Source organism: Pristis pectinata, chromosome 6 (assembly GCF_009764475.1).
Source record: "Pristis pectinata isolate sPriPec2 chromosome 6, sPriPec2.1.pri, whole genome shotgun sequence".
In the NCBI taxonomy this organism is placed as follows: domain Eukaryota; kingdom Metazoa; phylum Chordata; class Chondrichthyes; order Rhinopristiformes; family Pristidae; genus Pristis; species Pristis pectinata.
The window spans coordinates 70794299-70814267 of NC_067410.1; positions in this window are offsets into that span (position 1 = coordinate 70794299).

Consider the following 19969-nt stretch of genomic DNA (forward strand, 5'->3'; position numbering starts at 1 on the left):
CACCTTTGAAGTCATTGTGGTTATAGTACAAAAACTACTTGTGTCACTTCAAGTAGTGTATTTATTTGATGATTAACTATGGCTACAATAAAGTCTAGGCTAAAAATTCTTGTACTGCAATGGAGTACAAGATGCCAGCTGTCATTGCTAATGGAGTTAACCCACCAACTCTAGGGTGGAAGGAATGGCTTCAAACTCTGCAAACCCCTGTACAGGTCAGTGGACACTTCCACAATCTGACATTAGAAACCCTGCAGAAAGCTTTTGTGTAATACATCTAGTTCATGAGCTTGATTTTTATCAGCCGCCTTCTGTGTATTTTCCTCAAGTCCTTGAGTGTTTTCTCTGCAGCAGAACTTGACCTTTCCTTTTGGGAGGTAGTACTTCCAGCTTTGTCTGAAAGCCATTAAAGCCTTGTGTTACATGCAGGTCCCACCTTCAATCCCTGAAGTACAGACTCTCTCACTTTAACCTAACTGTGGGAATATTAAACTGAGCAGTGTATTGTCATCTTTGTGTTCTGACCATAGGCCCAGTTGCACTCTAGTTTGAAAACAGAAGTGCAAGAGCAAAGCTGTGAAGGGGTGTGTGGTGAGTTTAACAACTGGATGCTTGGAGAATCTGAAATCATTTGGGGGGGGGGGGGAAAGGAGAGAGGAGGAGATGGGGAAGAAGCAGGTTGAATGTAGCTGGCCACCCACCTGGTAAGGTGAGACAACAACCTCTCTTCCCTTTTTAACCCTGCTGTCTGAATATGTACTATTTGCAAGAGATGTCAGTCCCATGACATGTCTGTTGTGGTTAAGAAGCTCCGAGGTGTGAATGTAAGCCTTGCATCTGCACTAAATGTTTAAAATTGGATGTCATGACTGAACTCTGAAGATTGTAAGCAATGAGACTAGGGATGTATTGTGGGGGGAGGGTCATTTATAAGGAGAAAAACTAAGGTGCAGTTGCTGATTTTTTTTAAATATAGCCACTTGTGTGAGATCAATGAACTATTGATGCCTGACACTAAACACCTTGTGGTATATTGATAATGGATCTAATCCACAGAATGCCATCCAGACATCTCCTGTTTAGCTTCCTCTTTGAAGATGCTGGTGCAGTTCCTGTAAGTTATGGAAGCTACACTCCAGTGGGTCAGACTGAGTAGGTTGTGGCAACCACAGTGCCTCTTTGCTTTCATGATGCAGTCTGACAAGCACCAAAGCTAGTCACAATATTGACTCCCTGCTGAGGAATGCCACCACTTCCAATTGCAAATGAAGAGGTGGCAGGAAGATGTAATTCCAACTGCACTGTTTTCCATGTGCACATCACAATCCTGGCAGCTACTTTTTTTTGTCTATCCGATTTCTTGGCTGCCTCAGTTTCCAGGCTTCTGCACAAAAGATCTGCATAGGACTTCAGAATAGCACCAGACACTCAGGAAATGGAATAGGGAATAGTCTGGTATAACTGGAACTTTGGGTTGTGGGGGGAGGGGGGTGCAGAAAATAGGCTTGTCACCAGTACACCCTTTCTTGGGGGGGGGGGGGGTGAAAGTAGAAGGAGGGGGAAGCTGTCATCAAAGCAGCCAATCCCATCCAATACAAATAAAGTGCATGGGAGATCTTGCTGAATAACCACAATTTTGCTGATTAGTGATGACGTTGCTGTTAATAACAAACATACCTGCCCAAGTCACAACATTGATTTAATCACTGGCATTGTCTATTGTGTTTCTTGGGTAGTTGCCCAGTACTCTGGCCTGACATTGCCAAATGTTTGTGAATTCAGTGTTGATTAAATGGTTCCATTCTACATTGAGCAAAACCAGTCTTGCCTTAACCCCTGGATTTAAAAGTAAATTACAGATGGACATGTGAATTAGGAGCAGACCCCTTAAGCCTGCTCTACCTTCAATAAGGTCATAAATCTTATTGTAACCTTAACTCCACATTTCCCAAGCCCTTAATTAACAAGAATCTCTATCTCTCCCTTAAACATAATCAAACTCTGCTTTGATTGCCCTTTGAAGGGGTTTTAGTCTGTTGTAAGCACAAATGGGAGCTTTTCATCCCACTGTCAACACTAACTATACCCATAAGTACACATTCTGTTTGTCCACATTAGGTCTATGGCTTTCCATGATGTGGTGATTCAAATGCTTGTGTAGAAATTTGTATGTTGAGTATTTGCACTGGGCAGAACACTTCTGATTCCAGTGTGTGGTGTCCCATCCTATCCATCTACTTCATTATGACCGAAATGCTCTCAATTGATTTAACATTTGTCTTAACTGATTCTCTTGATGAACTAACTTCCCAAGAGCTATATCCTTCAACAGGAAATCACCTCCACATCCATGCTGTCAAGATGCTATATCTTTTGTTTCCTTCAAGTATCCACACTTGGGGCCTTGAAGCCACAACCAGAAAACTGAGCACAATTTTGGTCTATCTACCAAATTTTGGTAGAGGGAATTCAGCAGAATGGCTCCTGGGATAGGAGGTCTGTCATAGAGAGGTGGCTTTACATCTATTCTTTAGTTTAGGAAAAACAAGATGACCTAATTTAGTCTCTTTTGTCCATGTTTGCCACTTGTGGCTTGCCTGTATCCCCTTCAAGCCTTTGGGAACTAATCCCCACACCAACATGCCAAAGTTTGCAGAAGTTGGGCAACCGTGTCAAACATTGTGCTATGGAGCTTTGTACACTGAACTGTGCGCTAAAACCTGGGGCTACATGCTTCCTATGACAAGCTGTATACTGAGTTCAGACAGTGATTACTGCATTAACCACTAAGCTTGATGAACGGTCCCCATAGCATGATGAGGGAAAAAAGTGAAGGGCAGATGTGGAATAATTCTTTGGGTACTCCATGCACTCATCTATCACAGCTCCACTGCCATGTATGACTCCATCCACTGCATGATGTGGACTTGTGAAGCTGCCAATAATACCATGCATTTAGTGTGGATTGATACAAATGCAGTGAGAGGAGAAGACTGCACTAAAGCAGTTCCCTTGATACTAACTATTGAAAACCTGAGGGTAGCAGATGTGCTCAAGACTTATTGCACTGCAGATGCTTTCACTGATTCTGCTGCTAGTTTCACTTTGATCACTGTAGGTTGAAGCCAAAAGTTCCAATTTCTGCTGATAGTTTAGTAAGATGGGTGATCTATGACATTGGATGTGTGACTGATGCCAGGAAGATATCAACACAAGCCAAGACAAATTACATGTGGTTCCAAGCCAATTTACTAATGGGTGTAATTTCACCTGGAATTAATCACTTGTGTAATCTACCCCAGTTAAAACTACTCTCATTTTTGCAAAAGGATGAATGCAAATGAATTTGGCTTCTAGGTTCCTCTTAACTTGCTTTCTCACTTGTATTGTCACCAAATTTACAATGCACCTTTTCTTTTTTACCTTCTACATGGATGACTTGATAGTTAAGGCCCCCAGTACTGAGACAAGAGGCAATTGTCAACCCAAATGACCTGTTTGTCCAACTTTAAGCTAATATTTCCCTCAATGCCTTTGACTTGTGGTACCCTTCAATTTGGCACCTTTATCAAATGTCCACATCTAGTGATGAGCCTTTATCAATCCAGTAGTTATATCCTCAGAACAGCAAATGTTATTTCCCTTTTCATAAATCCCTTGACTCAATTGCAGGGTATTTAGAAGATGGTAATAATTGACCAAGTTTTTCCCTCAATGACACATTGAGTTAACCAGTTAGTTTGCTGCTTCCTATCAGCGACCCCACCCCACCTTCCTGAAAAGGGATGTTATGGGGGGGGGGGGGGGTGGTTGTGGGGTGGAGAGGGAAGAAAGAGGAGAGGCAAGGAAGCCCCATTTGTTATTTTCTGTAACTCTTCCTGAATCCAGGAAATTTTGGGGGAGTACATATGTTGATTGTGGTATCTCTGCAACTACTTATTTTAAGACCAAAGATGCATGCATCTACACATACCATTTAGTTTGCCTAGTACTTTTTTTCCTGAGTGATAATAGCTTATTTTAAGTTCCTCTTGTCCCCTGATATAGCTATTGTTAGAAAATTGGGTCTTCTACCACACTAAAATGCAAAATACTTAGTCAACATTTCTAACACTTCTGTATATCTCATTATTAATGCACAGTAGCACTAGTGTTTTAAATAAAGATTACATTGATTAGATTCTTATTTTCTTGCAACATAACTGCTTAATGTACCAAGTCTATGCTAGCTCTTGGCAATCCCAGTCCCACACCTAATTCCCTGGAAACTATTCTCATGCCCATCAATACCACCTGATTCTTCCACCACCCATCTACACTCTGGTTCACAGGGAGAACTATGCAAACTCCTCACCTAAAAGCACTAGAGGTTGGGATTGAACCTGGGTTGCTGGACGCTTGAACCAGCAACATTACCTGCTGCACCACTGCTTCCTTGTTTCTTTATGACCATGTGCTCAGTCTGACCTGCCATCAGTGCTTGGCCATATGCTAATCCCATTGCTCTAGTTGAGATGGAAACCTTGACTCCCTGGTTCCTAAAGAATAGACCATGGGTGGTAATAAAGCCTCTAGTAGGGAATCTTGAGACCCTGCTCCAGGCACTGCCATAGCAGCCTTGCTAGTGTCAAAGGTGTCTTCACACTATTTAAGTGTTCCTGATCATTATAACAATTTAAAAATTGTTTAAATAGACTTTTCAAACTCTTAGATGATGAATAGTAATTTTGTTACCAAAGCCTTTTCATATATTAAAAAAAATTGTGAACCCTTTCAATGACTTGGGTTACAGTATGTACACCAGCTGAAGTTGGGGGTGAAATGATGTGGGGATCACCGATGGCATTGAACTCCATCAGAGCAGTAGATGGCCACAAACACTGGTCATGTCCCACACCATACACTTGCCTCCTTGCTTTCATGGAAGTCTTTTATCCATCCTATCTGCTACTGCCCAAAAGGATGGATTCCTAAGGCATGGGAGCAAGGTGTAGGCATATCACTTCAGCCATTCCTAATTTAGACTTTTCACTTTATTTCATTTTCTAAAACCACAAACCGTACAGAGAGAAGCTTCTCTCGGAATAATGTACAATGTTAACATCCAAGCAATGGTAATGTTTTATTTCTCTCCATGCAATAAAAACCCTGGTTAATCATGTTGATTTTATTTAAAATTCATTGGGAAGCTTTTCTCAAGACTGCAGGTCAAACAAATACCATAAGTGTTGGTGAAAGCTAATGTGACATCTGCAAAACCATATGCATAATGTCTAGTTAATCATTTGCAGGAAAGCATTAATAGATTTGCCCACAATGAAGAGTGAAGCAGCAACTGCTCTGGAACTTGTATCAGAAGTGCAGTTAGAATAGTTATTCTGCTAACCATAACCTGAGAACCGGTCTCTGCTTTTGGAAACAGTCACTTGAAATGCAGGCTGTCAGAAACCACTTCCTACAAATTAAATGTCAAACTGGTCAATACATGAAAATGCTTTCCATATTGGTAGGTTCCATTTTATTTTTTGGTGCCCAACCAGTAGTTTGAAAAGAGTTGACATAAAACTGGGTTTCTGTTTTACATGGATTCAAATTATCTGAATTCACTGTTCAGTAAATCTTTTGTACCAACATTATAGAATCACATTTGCAGCAGAGGAGGCACCATCTGTCTTAACATTTACTGGCTGAAGTCTTTTATTTTCAGTGTTTACCACTGAAATAATTGCATGCTCTGCAGGTTGTGTACATCTGAGGAAAGTTTCTGCACTTTCTCCCAACACTATTGCTTCCTACACATTTAATAAATGAGGAAATGCTAGTAAAATACAACATCTAAGCATTTGATTACTTTTTGGGATACCTTACCTTCCCATTAACATCCCCTCCCTAGATTCTATCACTTGGGTGTATTTTAGTGACCAAATAATCTGCACCTTGGCATGAAACTAGAGCACCCTGAGAAACCCCAATTGGTTGCAAAGAGAACATCCAAACTCCACACAGACAGCAATCTCACAATTTGAGAATTATGGTCAGTATCTTTGACATTCTCTTCCACTGGCATCCATCCACCTTGACCAGCTACATTTTTTTAAAAGATTCCCTTCTAGAGAAGGGACAGTAACCTATATGTGCTGGATCAAAAATCTGGCTGCCTTCTAAATATCCCACCTAATCTAAACCTCATGATAAGGCAATTCCCAGTTAATATTGTGCAAGTTGAAATCCCCTACAATTATAACCTGGTTATTTGTACACTAGCTTTAAGCACCTACTCCACATCCTGCTGAGAGGCCTGTAGCTCACTTTTTCTTAACTCCACTTGTGTGGCCTAATTTGAAGAACCTTCAAGGATCGTCTCCCTAACTACAGCAGTAATGGACTCCTTGTTTTAATGTTGCAAGTCACCTCTTTTACACCCCCACTATGACACTTGAAGGTTCTATATCCCAGAACTGGCCAGTCCTACCCATCTTTCAATTATGCTTCTGATAGCAATGAGGGAACAACTGACCCTGTAGTGATGGGGTGGGAGATGGATGATACTGCAGATGCAGTACAGTCATAACACTGACATTTAGCTGAATGTGGAAAGTTGCCTAGCTATGTCCTGTTCACACAAAAAAAACCAAATTGAATCCATTACAGCCCAAATGGTCTCCTCTTTCACATCTGGAAAGTGATGGAAGCTGTCACCAATGATGGCGAGTAACTTGTTTCATAACTCCCCAAAGCCTGTCCACCATCTACAAAGTTCAAGTCAGGAGTGTGATGAATACTTTCCACTTGCCTGGATGAGTGCAGCTTCAACACTCAAGAATCTCAACCTCGTACATAGTAGCCCACTTAATAGGCACCCTATCCACAACCATTAACTAATCCACCACCCATGCACAGTAGCAGTAATTTGTACTATCTACAGGATGCACTGCAGCATCTCACCAATACTACCACAACCTCTACCAGCTGGAAGGACAAGGACAGCAAAAGCATGGGAACACTTAAGTTGCCCTCCAACCACACACTGTCCTGATGTGTAAATATTTTACTATTCCTTCACTATTGTGGGGTCAAAATCCTGGAACTCCATCCCTAACAGTATTGTGGATATATCCACAGTTCAAGGACCTTCATCAGTTCAGAAGGTAGCTCTCCACCACCACAAGCCTAATGGGTGACAGGCTTGGCCTGCAAAGCCCATAATCCTTTAAAAGAGAAAATATTCATTCAAAGTGCTTTCAAGAGACACTTGCTCACTAATAACCTACTTTCCAATCCCCAGTTTGGGTTTTGCCAGGAACATTCAGCTCCTGAGTTCACAGCCTTGGCCCTAACATGAATTGGTTTATTATTGTCACTTGTATTGGGGTATAATGGAAAAACTTGTCTTGCATACCATTCATGCAGATCAATTCATTAGTGTATTGAGGTAGTACAAGGCAAAAATGCAGAGTAAACTGTCAAAGCAACAGAGAAAGTGCAGGTAGACAATAAGGTGCAAGATTATAATGAGGTAGATTGAGGTCAAGAGTCTATTTTATTGTACTAAGGAATCATTAAATAGCCTTGTAACAGCAGGATAGAAGTTGTCCTTGAGCCTGGTGGTATGTGCTTTCTGGTTCCTGTATCTTGCCTGATGGAAGAGGGGAGAAGAGAGAATGACTGGGGTGGGTGGGGTTTTTGATTATGCTGGCTACTTTACCAAGGCAGCAACGTATAGACAGTCCACAGAGGGGAGGCTGGTTTTTGTGATGTGCTGAGCTGTGTCTGCAGCTCTGCAGTTTCTTGTGGTCCTGGGCAGAGCAGCTGCCATACCAAGCTGTGGTGCATCCAGATAAGAAGCTTTCTATGGTAATCTATTTTAAAAATTGGTGAGTGTCAGGGGGGATGTACCAAATTTCTTTAGCCTCCTGAGGAAGTAGAGGTGCTGGTGAGCTTTCTTGGCCATGGCATCTATGTGATTAGACCAGGACAGGCTATTAGTGAGGTGAGACTCAATGCCTTTTGATATCAAGGCAACATTTGACCATGTGTTTCCTTACTGTGCCCTGGGCATTAAAGAGAAAATGCCAATAATTGAAGTCCTACCTTGTACAAAGGAATATTGGTTCTTCCAGTCCCAGGATGCCACTGCAGGAGTTTCCCAGGCCCAAACTGCAGCTGCCTCAATGATCTTCCCTGCCTCATAAGATGAGAAGGTTGCTGATGATTCACAGTGAATAAAGCAGCCCATACCTTAATGAGGAAGATGTGGCCAGCTTTTGGGCATAGTCTGATAAATGGCAAGTAACATTCATGTAATGACCATCTCCAATGAAAGTTAAGCTATCTATTCTTGACACTACTTTTGAGTCCCCTGGGGAGAGAGTCGCTTATTTGCCACACTTATCACTCAACTGCACCAGACAAATATAGCTACTATACCTAGTCAGAGGCTGGGTATCCTGCAGCAGGAGACTTGCCTCCTCATGCCCCAAGTCCTTTCAACCACAAAAGGCATAAATCAGAAGTGTGATGGAAGGTGCTCTATGCATGGATGAGTGCAATGCCGACAGAAGCTTAATGCCATTAAGGACTGACCATCCCTCATGAATGGGACACCATCCACTAACCCAAACATTCATTCTATCCACTGCTGCAGTGGTTGCGGCATGTGCATCTACAAAATGCAGTGCAGTTACTTGCCCAGGCTACCCCAATGCAACGTCCCGCATCTGCAACATCTACCACCAAGAAAAATGAGGGCAGAAGTTACATGATTTAGTTTTCCACAACTTAAGATTCTAGTTTTCATTTTAGATGTGACTTCTCTTCTGCTTTCCTCAATGTTTTCCAGACCAAGTCAAAATTGCAATGGAGAGAATGTCAGACAGAATGGATGCTAAGATCCCATTTGAAACCTGTGAAGAAACCAAACAATGTGGGTAACATCAACTGCCAGTTTTCTTCCAAGTTGTGCAGCATCCTCAGTTGGAAATGTATTGCCAGTACTTCACCATCACTGGGTCCTGATCCCAGAATAAACTGCTTAATGGTATGCTGGGAATACCTTCACCAAAAGAATACCAATGTTCCAAAAAAGATATTTCACCTCTCCCTTACAAGGGAGAGAAGAGAATTCTGGCCTTGCCATTGATGCCCTGATCTTGAAAACAAATGTATAATAATAAAAAAAAAAATTCTCTCATGCAGAGTTTGAATGAATGTCAATGTTTCTGGTAGATCATTCTGCTATGAATGAGTACTGTACCCATGTTTGGTTCTTTCACTAGTTTCAAATGGAAACTTAGTGTCCATATTCTCTGACATCCTCTCCATTGCAGTTTTGCCTTGGTCTGGAAAAAGTTGAAGAAAGCAAGAAATAATCCACATCAAAAATGAAATTTGGGGTCTTTCATTGTGGGGGGAAAATAAATAAATCAATGGTCTTTTAAAGAACCACAAAGGCCACTGCTGAAACAGGAGGAACATGCTGGGTCTGCTTCTTGTATCAATATCTGTCTCCCTTGTACTTCACAATCTCCCAATAAATATAATGCACAACAAAAGTTAACAAAGGAAAAAATGGAACATCTGTCAGCAAACAGCTTAGCCTGGACGTGAGTTTGTGAATGTCCATAATGTAAATGCATAGCACGAGGCCTTTTGGCTCATCAAATGTATGCTGGATCTCACTGAGGGAATGGGGTTTATTTGGCTCTCTCTAACTTGAGTGAGAGTAAGGGCAAGGCCCCATCTAATTTCCTTGGAGCATTTCCACTAAGGGTTGGAGGAGCAAGTTCTTCTCTTGAAGCAGGAATAATTGAAATTCGCTATTTCAGAATGTTGCAGAGGCTGAGTCATTTAATTTTTGGGAATCGAGGGTAATGCTTATTAGGCAGGAAAGTGGAAATGAAGCAGAAAGAGTGGAGAGATTCTATAGGCTTGGTTATGTGTTCATTGGAGCAGAGCAAGTGATGTGGTAAAGGTATATCAAATGAGGGGATAAAAAGGGTAGGTAGTAAGAAATCTTTCTGCCCATGGTGAGGGTGTCTAAAATAAAGGGGCATGTGTTTAAACTTAGGAGGTTTAAAGGGAATCTGAGGGGGAATTTTGTATGTAAATTGGTTTATTGTTGCATACACTGAGGCACAGTGGAAAAACTTAGTTTTACAGATCACTTCATTACAGCAGCGCATTGAGGTAGTGCAAGGGAAAATAATGGAGTGTTACACAAAGTGTAATGCAGGCAGACAATATGGTGCAGGCTGTAATGAGGTAGATTGTGAGATCAAGAGTCCATCTTGTAAGACTACTGAATGGTCCCCTAGTATAATTAGTGGGCTAGAAGCTGTCCTTCAGGCTGGTGGTAGGTGCTTTCAGGTTTTTTATCTTCTGCCTGTTTTTTTTTGTTGGGGGGGGGGAAGAAGAGAGAATGTCTAGGGTGGGTGGGGTCTTTGATCATGTATACTGCTTTACCGAGGCAGCAAGAAGTGTAGACAGAGTCCACAGAGGGGAGGTTGGTTTGCACAATATGCTCTGCTGTGTTCACAACTCTGCAGTTTCTTACAGTCACAGGCAGAGCAGTTGCCATACCAAGCCATGATGTATCCAGACGGAATGCTTTCTATAGTGCATTGATCTTTTTATAATAAAAAAAATTGAGGGTCAAAGGGGACATGCCAAATTTCTTTAGCCTCCTGAGGAAGTAGAGGTGTTGATAAGCTTTCTTGACTGGCATCTACGTGGTTGGACCAGGACAGTCTATTGGTGATGTTCACTCCAGAGAACTCAGCCTTCAACCTTCTTGACCTCGGCACTGTTGATGTAAACAGAAGTGTGTGCACTGCCCTCCCTGAAGTCAATAACCAGCTCTTTCATTTTGCTGACATTGAGGGATTTTTTCCATACAATGGGTGGTTGAAGTCTGGAGTCCCATAGCCTCACTCTTCTTTTCCCTCCTGCAGAGGTGGTGGAGCATATACTCTTATGACCCTTAAGCATCTATCTTAGTTCCTGAATCTCAAAGGTGTAGAAGACTACAGACCTATAACAGGTAAGTGGGATTAGTGTAGATGGATACAATGGGCAGCATGGGCATGGTGGACTGAAGGGCCTGCTTCTATGCTGTTTGACTCTGAGATCAGATCAGCTGTGATTATATCTAATGGCAAAGCAGTTTGAAGCTCAAATGGCCTCCTACTTTTATTCCTTAAGCTCTTGCATTATTACCATTACAGATATTGAATTTCCCAAGTCATAATGACTCTGCAACTTAAAACACTTCTCATCACATTTTCATTGTATATTTTGGCCAAATATTTTAATTTGTGTAACCCTATCTTTTGAAGCATCTGCTGATGGAAATGCCTTCTATTTAACCTTTCTAAATTTGTCAAGATCTCGTACACTTCCATTTAATCTCCTCTCAACCTCTATTGTTGCAATGACTTGGCAGGAAAGTTATATCAGTGCATGGAAAAAGTTGTCTAGTAACTGTCTCTCTCTCTCTCTCTTTGACACCAATCTGTAGCATGTGATAAGACTTTTGATACACTGTTGTATCTACCACTGCAGTTAATTGAGTGCTCACCATTGATCAAAACAAGTGTTTGAAAAGCTCCAACCTGGTTACTTGCCTTACTAAATGTCAATTTGAAGAATAGTGTTTTATTACCAATGAGTTTGGGATATTGCCGCTGAGGAAGTATAAAGCAATAACCAAGTGCTAGAGAAAAAGGAACAGTTCTCCAGATTGGGTAGTGATAGACAGTGAGTGTGGTGAATGTGTTGGTGAGTTGGGAAATTGAGGGGTCATAACCATTTGCTTTGCACATGAAGTGGGTGAAGATGTTTCTGAGAACAAATGAGATTATTGAGATCCCAGGAGAGAACAGAAGCATGACCTTGCATGAAAAAAGGAAGGAAGCTCTGCCAGGAAGAGGACTGGAGACTTGTGAAATACTAATATTAGCACCAGAAACCACAGGCAACATATTTTACAAGGGTATTTTAAACACTTTGAAGGGACATTTTAATCTGTCTCCTTTTCACAAGTTGAGCATTTTCTATATGCAACCCTAGAGACCAGTAAGAACAATTGGTCATTGTGGTCGGGCCAAAGGCATTGCTGAAGAGGTGTAAATTCAAGACGTTGTATGATTGGGCACCACAAAGTCAATTGGTGTGAAGATTGAGCACTGTCAAACCCCATCTGAATTCAATGTTTGAGAAGCACCTCCATTGTAGAAATGCCATTCAGAAATTTGAAAATAAAAGTGCTGGGACAGCTCAAGTCACACAGCATCTGTGGGGAGAGAGAAACAATTAAGGTTGATGACCTGTTCATCAGAACATCACGTGAGGTGTGACTACTAGAGTGCAGGAAGAGAATGGCTGGCTGACGGCCACACTTGAAGCTTAAAGATCACAAGACAAGGGAGCAGAAGCAGGCCATTCGGCCCATCGAGTCTGCTCCAAGGAAAAGGGAAAAAGAAATGGGGTGGGGAAAAAAAACTATTCTAATCCCATTTTCCAGCCTTATCCCCATATCCCTTGATACCCTGACTATTTAGATATCTGTCTATCTCCTCCTTGAACACCCCCACTGATCTGGCCTCCACTGCTGTGTGTGGCAAGGAGTTCCACAATTTAACCACCCTCTGGGTAAAGAAATTTCTCCTCATCTGTCTTGAAACTTTACCCTCTAATTCTAAGATTGTGCCCTCTGGTCCTGGACTCTCCCACCAAGGGAAACAGCCTAGCCACATCTACTCTATCCTTTCCTGTCAACATTTTAAATGTTGCTACGAGGTCCCCTCTCATCCTTCTGTACTCCAGTGAGTACAGTCCAAGAGCCGACAAACGCTCATCATACGTAAGCCCTTTCATTCCCGGAATCATTCTCGTAAATCTCCTCTGAACCCTCTCCAACGTCAGCACATCCTTCCTAAGATGTGGGGCCCAAAACTGCACACAGTATTCCAAATGAGGCCTCACTAGTGCCCTGTAGAGCCTCATCAACACTTCCTTACTTTTATACACTATACCTCTCGAGATGAATGCCAACATAGCATTCGCTTTCTTAACCACCGATCCAACCTGGTGGTTAACTTTTAAGGTATCTTGTACGAGTACCCCCAAGTCCCTTTGTACTACTGTACTTTCAATCTTCTCTCCTTCTAGATAATAATCTACCCGCTTATTTCTGCTTCCAAAGTGTACAACTGCACATTTCTCAACATTGAATCTCATCTGCCATTTCCTTGCCCATTCTCCTAAACTGTCTAGGTCCCTCTGCATCCTTTTTATTTCCTCCATGCTCCCTACTCCTCCACTTATCTTGGTGTCATCCACAAACTTAGCCACACAACCATTTATTCCATCATCCAAATCATTGATGTACAAGGTAAAAAGGAGCGGCCCCAACACCGACCCCTGCGGCACACCACTAGTAACTGGTAACCAACCAGAACGAGATCCTTTTATTTCCACCCTTTGCTTCCTGCCAACCAGCCACTGCTCCACCCATTCTGCTATCCTACCCATAATTCCATGACCTCTCATCTTATTAATCAGTCTCTTGTGAGGCACCTTATCAAAGGCCTTTTGAAAGTCTAAATACACAACGTCTACCGCCTCTCCCTTATCCACCCTACCTGTGATTTCTTCAAAAAACTCCAATAGGTTGGTCAGACAGGACCTCCCCTTCACAAAACCATGTTGACTAGGTCCAATCTTGCCTTGCGCCTCTAGGTATTCGGTAACCTCCTCCTTGAGGATAGATTCCAATAATTTTCCCACCACTGACGTCAGACTAATAGGTCTGTAATTTCCTTTGTACTGCCTCCCACCTTTCTTATACAATGGAACTACATTCGCTACCCTCCAGTCCTCCAGAACCATGCCAGAATCTATCGATTCCTGGAAAATAATCGCCAATGCCTCCGCTATCTCTACAGCCACCTCCTTCAGAACCCGGGGATGCACCTCATCCGGTCCGGGAGACTTATCAGTCTTAAGCCCCTTTAGTTTTCCTAGCACCTTCTCCCTAGTAATCTCAACTGAACTCAGTTCCAATTCGTGAGACTCCTGACTAACCGGCACATTGCTTATGTCCTCCACGGTGAAGACCAATGCAAAATATTCATTCAATTCCCTTGCCATCTCACTATTGTCCATTATAATACCTCCTGCACCGTTATCAATTGGTCCTAGGTCAACCCGTGTCTCTCTTTTATTCCTTATGTATTTAAAAAAGCTCTTAGAATCCTTCCGAATGTTGTCCGCCAGCTTCCTTTCATAACTCATCTTTGCTTTCCTAATGACCTTCTTAGTTTCTCTCTGCAGATTTTTAAAAACTTTCCAATCTTCTGTTTTCCCACTAATTTTTGCTACTTTGTACGCCGCCCCTTTTGCTTCTATTTTATCCTTCACCTCCCTCGTTATCCACATCTGTGCCTTTTTTCCATTCAAAACCTTTTTTTCTTGGAATATATCTATCCTGCATTTTCCTTATTTCCTGTAGAAATTTCTTCCATTTCTCCTCTGCCGTCCCTCCAGCTAACTTACTCCTCCAATCAATTTGGGCCAACTCTTCTCTCGTACCTTTGTAATTTCCCTTATTCCACTGAAATATCGATACACCAGTTATCAGCTTCTCCTTCTCAAACTTGAAACTAAACTCAATCATATTGTGATCACTTGTTCCCAGTGGTTCCTTTACCTTTAGTTCCCTAATCACCTCGGGTTCACTACACAGCACCCAATCCAAAACAGCCGATCCCTTGGTGGGCTCCTCAATAAGTTGCTCCAGAAAAACATCCCTTAGACATTCCACAAACTCACTCTCCTGAGTTCTACCGCCTTGCTGGATTTCCCAGTCCACCTTCATGTTAAAATCCCCCATAATTATCTTCACATTGTCACTCTGGCACGCTTTTTCTATCTCAATCTGCAACTTATGGTCCACTTCCTGACTGCTGTTAGGGGGCCTTTATATGACTGCTACTATTGTCCTTTTACCCTTGCTATTTCTTAGCTCCACCCATAAGGATTCCACCTCCTCTGACCCAATGTCCTTCCTTTCTATTGATTTTTATATCACTACTAACCATCATGGCCACACATCCCCCTCTGCCTACCTGCCTGTCCTTCCTATACACTGTGTACCCCTTGACATTCAGTTCCCAATCACATCCATCATGAAGCCACAACTCAGTGATTGCAACGATGTCATATTTATTAACCTGTAGTTGTGCCACTAGGTCATCTACTTTATTCCTGATGTTATGTGCATTTAAATATAGTATGTTTAGACTGGTATCTGCTATTGATTTTATTGTACTTCTATTGTTCAGCAGATTATCCTGACTTTCTACCTGTCCATCCTTCTTAATATCTTCGCTACCTACTATCTTAGACATGTTCCAGTAGACCTCATCCCCAATCCTAACATTCTGTATCCTAACATCCTGATTTGTTGTACTTCTATTATTCAGTAAATTATCCTGACTTATCACCTGCCTGTCCTTGCCATCCTCAATGGATTCGTTTCTATACACTTTCTCCCTCACCTTAGCATCTTGTAACCTAGCATCCTGGTTACCATCCCCCTGCCAGATCAGTTTAAACCCTCCCCTACAACTAAATTAAACATTCCCGCCAGGATATTGGACCCTCTGGAGTTTAGGTGCAACCCATCCTTAGCAAATAGGTCTTGCCTCCCCCAAAAAAGGTCCCAGGTATCCAAGAATCTGAAGCCCTGCCCCTTACACCAGTCACTCAGCCACGCATTCAACTGCCAGAGCTTTTTATTCTTCCTGTCATTGACACGTGGCATGGGTAGTAGTCCTGAGATTACTACCCTTGAGGTCCTACTTCTCAACCTTCTCCCTAATGCTTTGTATTCCTCCTTCAGGACCTCTTCTCTTTTTCTACCTACATCATTGGTACCTACATGTACCAAGACTTCTGGCTGCTCACCCTCCCCTCTCAAAATATTCTCGACACGGTCCGTGATATCCCGTACCCTGGCACCAGGGAGGCAACACATCATCCGAGACTCATTGTCGGTATCGCAGAATCTGCTATCCGTACCTCTTACTATCGAATCCCCAATAACCACTGCATTTCACTTCCTCTGCTGGACCACAGTACCAGACACGGTACCAAGGTCCTGGCTGCTGAGGTCTTCCTCTATGAAGTCATCCTCTCCAACCGAATCTAAAATGAGATATCGGTTTTTGAGGGGGACCGCCACTGAGGTGCTGTCTACATATTCTTTATAACTCCTGTCTATCTCCTGCTTGCTCTCCCTAACCAACCGAAGGTCATCTAGCTGCTGCTCCAGACTCTCAATCCGTTCCTTGAGGAGCTGCATCTCGGTGCACTTTGCACAGATGTAGTTATCAGGGAGTCTGGTCGTCTCCCAGGGGCCCCACATCTGACACTCCAAACACAACACTAATCCCAGATGCATACTGCTGAATATCACTGAGCTCAACAACTAAACTAAACTAATAACTTACCCCCTCTCTATAATCTCGCCTCTTTCCCGCTCTCGCCGAAGCCCATTGAGCCAAAGCCTAACCCACTCTGCTCCCTCACACTCTGCTGCCCGCTCTGACGCTGCCTGCTGGATATGCTTGTCTGCTTTTTAAATCGCCCGCGCGCTTCCAAGTGACGTCACGCGCCTGCGCAGTCACTCGCCGCTGTCCCGAACGCTAGAAAGAGGGGAAAAAAAACTTGCTCGTTATTTTCCGGCACTCTCCGCGCTCTCATCGCTGGAAAGAAAACTGAAGGCGAACCTCCGACTTTTAAATCGCCCGCGCGCTTCCGAGTGACGTCACGCACCTGCGCAGTCACTCGCCGCTGTCCCGAATGCTAGAAAGAGAAAAAAAAAATTTGCTCGTTATTTTCCGGCACTCTCCGCTCTCGTCGCTGGACACGTGTTATCTTCCAGATCTGACAAGTAAAGGACACTACAATGGACCACAGATGCATCATAACTGTCACCATCTTCAAGAAAATAGGAAAAATCAACTGCAGTAACTACAGAGGAATCCCTCTGTCTGTCACAGGAAACATTATCCCCAGGGTCTTCTGCAACTGTTATGGCCCAGTGGCTGAGGTGTTGCTCCCTGAATTGTGGTGTGAATGCCATTACAATGCAGATGATCTTCACCACACAACAGCTCCAAAGCAGGAGGCAGCATCAACTCCCACACATGGCGTTACTGACCACTCAAGGCTTTTCTCCATATTTGAAAGGGTCTCGTACATAGTAAAAGTACCTCCATGATGGAATGCAAGCCACAATGTTAACCAATGATGCACAGCAGACCTAAACAGTGCAAACAAGTGTGAATTAAGGGTGATTTGTTGCTTCAAAACTTAGTTTTTCTCATAACGATACCACGACTCTCTAATTTCTTTTTGGAGTGGAGCTAGTCAATCGATCAACCTACTCCCCCTCCACTCCAAAACAAATTTCACTCTGTCATCAGTCTACATTATTGCGGATGATGTTTGCATATGTGCACATTTAGGGTCCAAGCTCAAGTTATTGTTAACTTGTTCAATGAAGTGTAAGGGAGAATGAGCCTTGTAATAAAGATCCACAAAGCAAAGGACCTCTACCAAACTACCCCATTACACCACACTATCCCATGGAAATAAAGTCCCATAACATGACCCTAGGATACATGAACCTCTTCCTGTCTTGGGAGTTACCACTTAATAAAAGTAGATAATGATGATGATTCTTTGGTTACAGTGTACCAGCACAACCTTTGGCTGTATGAGTAAAATTGTTTGAAGATCGAGACAAACTTGGCACAAAGCTCATGGGCTACCAGGCAGCAGTGATCCCATCCACCTGTATATTTCTGAGACATTGATTACCTACAAGCAGGTAGCTCAAAGCACTGGAGAGATCTCCAACTCCACATAATCCTCCGTCCACTAGCAGGGTAAGTGCACCATTGCCAATGTCCTCTCCCAGGCTAACATCCGCAATAGCGTGGCCCTATTTGCTCTCGGTTGGCTATGATGAGCAGGCCATGTCATTCACACATCCAATGCCAGACTCCCAGGCACGTCACAACAAGGTATTAGCAGGTGATCAGAAGGAGCAATTCAAGAACATTCTCGAAGTTCAACACCTTCACTAGGAATCCCTGCCCCATGCCTGCTCAAAATGGAGCCTTGGGAGCAGAGGGATCAGCTTAAATGGCAGAAATGTGTACCAGCTTCCAAACTACCCATCCAAGCATATCTTGACCACCAATGGTAGAATCTGAGGACTGAACAGTGGCTTTATTAGCCACAGCAGACCTGGAGTGGAAGCAAGTCTCCTCTACCAAGAAGGCCCATCTATGATGACATGAAGACCATTAAAACAAGTCTTCACACTGTGAAGATAGTGGTGGCCATCAATGCTGACTAATTGATGGACCAGACATGTATGTGCAATTGTTTAGCACAACTCATTTGGTAAACTGTAGCCCTATTTGGTGTGTATACTCTGCGGAGATCCTGCAGATTCTGTGTGATTCTCATGTGCAATCTGGAACGACGGGCACAGTATAATGCACAGTAGTGTAGCAGTTAATGTAATGTTTTACAGCGCCAGTAACCTGGGTTCAATTCTGGCCACTAAAGAGTTTGTACGTTCTCCCCATGTCTGTATGGGTTCCCTCCCACATTCCAAAGACGTACGGGTTAGGAAGTTGTAGGCATGATATGTTGGCACCAAAAGTGTGGCAACACTTGGCTGCCCCAGAACACTACGCAAAAAATACATTTCACTGTTTTTTGATGTACATGTGACTAATAAAGATATCTTATGAAGACCTGATGCAGAAGCTATGAATGATAGTGAACTACATTGGACAGCCACAATTGATGGGAAAGAATTGGCAACATCTGCTATACGTTCTCCAACTGGAGATATTTACAGTGGCACTATTGAACACAAGACTCGTATTTATAGTAGTCTGGGGCTCAAGACCACTTAATTTTAGCTAATACAGTTCCCTATACCTTTAGGTGGCACCTGAAGGAGGTGCTGTGGAAGTTTAAAAGAATGAGGTGTTGAAGGGCTAGCTTAATGATTGGCCAGCAAGATTGGTGGTGCCAAAGTGAGCATGATGCTGTGATTACATAGTGACCATAAAGCAACCCTAAACTGAGCTGTGAATGGTGAACAGTATACATTGGCTATGTTACAAGAGTTGCTGGCAGTTTCTTCATAATTTAGTGTACTGGATCTGCCCCAAGGCTATGTGCAGCTAAATGTGGATTTGGGGAATTAGTTACCTGATCATTAGTACACAAGGGTTGTATGCCATGTGGAGTTAAGTTGGCCCTGAAGTTGTTCCCTCCTGGACAAAATAGTGCATATGATTCCTTGCTATCTGCACAACAAAGATGATATTTTTATTGCCATGGAGACCCAATAAGATCCTTTTGAAGGTTATGTAGGAAATGAGAAAACTGCGATCACCAGAGTAAAGAGGATTGGCAAAATGGAACTATGGGTAGATTGAAGTATTGGAAGTCAGGAGCTACAGGGCTTGTCTTCTGTCTCTACTCAGTCCTGATGCAGGGTCTTGAGTCAAAATTTCAGCAATTCCTCTGCTCCCCACGCCTGCCCCACCTGTTCTTCCTGCTGAGTTCCTCCAGCAGATTGTTTGTTGCACTAATTTATTGGAATCCAGGATGTCTAATGTGGATACCTGCAGAGCAGCTAAAAATCTCTTGGAAATGAGAAGATGAGCTAATTTTCATGGCATTTATATCCTGCATATGTATACCTACAGTGACAACAATGAACTTGAGATCATGGTGATTAGGAGAACCTGTAGATTGATTCCATTTGTAGCTGATGACTGAGATTATCTGACTGATATGTATGCATATAAGCTTGCTATGTAATAAACATAGCTAACTATTGCTAATATTTTAAGAGGAAAGCAGGTAGGTA